Source organism: Jatropha curcas, chromosome 9, assembly GCF_041381405.1.
Source record: "Jatropha curcas cultivar XTBG-Jc1 chromosome 9, XTBG_Jcur_1.0, whole genome shotgun sequence".
Lineage (NCBI taxonomy): Eukaryota > Viridiplantae > Streptophyta > Magnoliopsida > Malpighiales > Euphorbiaceae > Jatropha > Jatropha curcas.
Genome location: NC_143159.1, coordinates 27,563,497 through 27,567,736, shown reverse-complemented (window position 1 = coordinate 27,567,736; position 4,240 = coordinate 27,563,497).

Sequence of the window (4,240 nt, the reverse complement as noted above, 5' to 3'; positions counted from 1 at the left end):
TTTGTTTTGTCTGATTGACTACTTATTTAGACCTTGAGTCTATTCGGTCAAATAACAATCGAATAAGTTCGTTTGTTTAAGCTAAACTAGCAGGTTTTATATGAATTTGTAAGATAAATTGTCAGAATGAAAGTTTCTTTTTAGAGCTTATTTGTCTCTGATTTTATAAAATCATATACTACTTAATTATTCAACAATTAGTTTTTGATGTATATTAGTAATTATTAAACTTAATTTAGATAATTTAATAAAATATTTTTATTATTTTAAATGAAATTTTTATTTTATTATTTGTAATAAATATAAAAATTATTTTATTTATCTATTTAATCTATTAAATGAAAGATAAAACAGTAATTATGTTTTAAACAACAGTACCGGATATCTGTATGTCGGTTTGGTTTGGATCAAAGTAATTATCAAACAGCAGTTAAATGACATTTTGAAAAAAAAAAATTATAATTGAGCTAAACTAATCCATTTTGAAAAAAATTATAATTAAGCTAAACCATTAAAAAATTTAAATTGAAACTTTAATGGCGGTTCGGTTTTCGGTTTGAGGCAGTTTCAAAGAAGATAAATTAATCTTAAAGATTGATATTATTTTAATTTTTAAATATGAAAAATGGATTAACATAAAGGATAATATAAAATAAATGAATGATTTTAGGTGGTTTTGCAAAGTTTTAAATTAATTTGTTTGTGCTTTTTTTTTTTTTTTTTTTTTTTTTTTTTTTTTTTTTGAGTATGGCCTAGAATAATTTACATATTAAACAAGACATTAATTAAGCAATTTATTTGTATAGAAATTTAAATGTTGATATGTTCCGAAATTTATTACTAAATTTTTCTGTAAAAAAAAAACTATAGTTTCACCTTTGTATTGTGTATACATAATTTGTGCTAATAGATTTTCATGAATTTATCAAACTAACATAAAATTTGGTTTAATTACTAAGCAATGGAAAATAATTTCTATTCAAAAATTAAATTGAATTATTTGTCATTTAAAAGTTCAAATAGTATTATGTATATGGTATAACATGATAATAATTTAAATGAACTATGAAAAATAGTAAAAGAATTTTGATCAAAATTAACGGACGATATTTTTTTTAATTAAATACATTAATCCCCCTGATTTTTCATTCAAATAAAAATATAATTTGTCCAAGATATATACAGAGAAAAAATGTACTCAGAAAGCAAAGGCAAATACTATATCTCTAAATAAATCATAGATTCACGTGATTTCAAAAACTAAACTACCTTCTTAAAATTTTAGTGTTGTTCGAGCACGTCATACTCATATCAATTGCTATGCATTATACGAATAAAAATGTATAATAGACAATGAAATAGGCAAATTAAAGGTATAAAGTTTGTGCATAGTTCAGTGTAAGTGTATGTATAAATAATTTGATAAGAGATCCAAGTTTGAATCACTTGTTTCAATATTAAAATATATATAAAATAAAGTTGCAACGGGCGGATGATTGTCGTCCACATTTTTGCAACCGGCCGACGAATAATTTACCAAGTGTATCGTAATATTGATTGATATGACATCGTGAATGCTTTATGAAATAAGGACAAAAACACAAATTATTGGTTAACAAGAGTGGAATTGCATTGTCTTCAAAAAAGCAGTGTAATTATTGCACAAACACAAATTTGTGTAATGTTATTTCAACTCCTTACTTTCTAAATGATTCAGACTAAATATTTTTTTACACTTTTAGCTAATTAAAATTATTATTTTATTTTTCGGTAAAAGAAATTAAATTTTTTATTATTTGCTGTAAAATTAGAGTGATGATTACGATTTTTTAAAGCAAATTGTATAATGCTTTGAAATTATTTCAGTTTATTACTATTATTTATGAAGGGCCGCATATGGCCTCATGTGTTTGCTGTACGGGCAACCATTTAAGATCAAATTAAAAATAACAAATCCCATTAATTAAAGGCCTCTCATCCTATCCTACCACTAGGATGCTGACGAGGCAAATCATGTCGGCGTCTGGGCCCCACCTAACAGTCTACACCGCACATGCAAATGTGGTAGTAGTATATTTTTTTTGAAATTAGGAAATGCTATTAGTAAGAATTGAATAGTTGAGGATTATCCAAGTAAAATTTATATTTATTTTATGTTTGTCAAATATGAAAGAGTGGAAGGACACCTGTGATTTGTATGCTTTTCCAGTTATCCTCACGTGTGAGTATAACATATGGAGTAGGCTAGCCAGCCCAGCCAAGCCTGTAGTTCAATTAATTGAACATCAATAATGCCTAATACTTAACAGTATCATTTTTATGATTAATAACTAAATTTGACCATGAATTCAGATTTTATAAATTGATTTACATGTTTGTATATATAGTGTCGGATTTATAAATTTATTTTTAAAAAAATGAGTAGTGAAAAACAAAATGAATTTAATTTAATGAATCAATTTAGACAAATATATGTGTATATTCAAAAAAAAAAAAAAATTAAAAGAGGGTGACAAGCTAGCCTTATTATGAGTAAGATAATTATGCCATTGGTGGAATTTTTTATTTTTATTATTTTGGTGTCCAAGTAGAAAAATTTATAGTCTAATGTTAACCATTTAAAAGAAATTACAATTAAATCCATATTGCCCATGTAGCTTGTCTTACGCCATTTTGCACAAATGAGTTCAAGGTTCATGAGAATGATTTTTATGAATTATTAAACAAGGTCTTAATTTGAATTCGATAATAGGGTAAAATTGACATTTTACGTAATTTAAAATTAAAAATTAGCAACAGAACTATATAATTAAATTAACTTTTAAAAATAGAAATCACACTTAATAAAATACACAATAATGCATTAACTAAGTAATAATTTACTTATTTTATTTTATCGAGGAATTGAACATGATATGTTTTGTCGATTTAATAAATAAATAAATAAGGTAGGTTTTGATCATGTGCACCTAAAAAGCATTCAGTGGAGTGTGATAGTGATGGTCAAAGCAAAATGCCAATGGAATCCTTGAGTTTTAATTGCCCCAACAAAGTTGGTCGGCGTCCCTTATAGGCTTGGAGCGGGTAACTAGAATTAGATTTAATCCAATATACTAACAACACACGTGTGCAAATAAAAATAAAAAATGGATAACTAACTATTTATCTCTCGGTAAATTTTATCATAATTATAATTTCATTCATTTTGTATGGTAAATATATTGGTAAATGCGATGACTCAATGTTAAGGCTTTATTTGTTTCCGTAGAATAATTTGCATAAAAATATTTTTTATAATTTTCTATTATTTAGATGCGTTCAGAAAAACAAGTCAATGAAGAATATTTTTCTGGTCAAAGGAAAATTAAGTCATTTTTAAGGAAAATGATTTTCTATTTTCAATAGTGTAAAATATTTTTTGAATTTTAGCAAACTTATTATAACCTTATAATCTATATTTTGTTAATTTATTAATTATTGGTAGCCACTATCACCACTCACCGTTTAACACCACCGCCGGCCATCGACTTTCACAATTTATCTTTTTTTTTTTTTTGCATTATTCTCATATTTAACAATAAAAATTTTTAAATACAAGATTTATAATATTTATATTTTTATTTTTATGGTATTATGAGTTAAAATTTTTAATATTTTTAACTAATTTTCAAATTGCAACCAAATAACGGAAAATAAATCATTTGGAAAATATTTTTCAAATGTAAGTTATTTTTCGAAAATAAACGTAGTCTAAATAAAAAAAAAAAAACTAAATAGTGAAATTTTACGGCGTATGTTCTCTCTAAAATGACACTTAGGAATAGAATGATAAATATTGCCATCCACTTCCAAATTATAATTGCTACTCATTTTGTTCTATTCAAAACGTTAATTTTCAGCTTTTCGAAAAACAAAAGAAAATGATTAATTTATCTTAATTCTCTAAAATTTCCAGTTTGAATTACATCAAAAATACTCTTTTACCTTTCCCGAATCCTAGCCTTAGATATTAGTAAGATTAATAAATAAAGGTGAAAAAGTAAAAATGCAATAAAATTTTTCTTGAATTCAAAAAAATGACACTTAAAAATTAAAATGAAATGAGAAAATTTTAAAAATTAACCAACAGTTTGAGTGAAACGGACAAAATATTGAGTAACTCAAAAAAACTAGATAAAAGAAGGATGGAAGAGAAATAAACTAATAATAAGCATCTGCCATAGATTCATCAATCACTTGA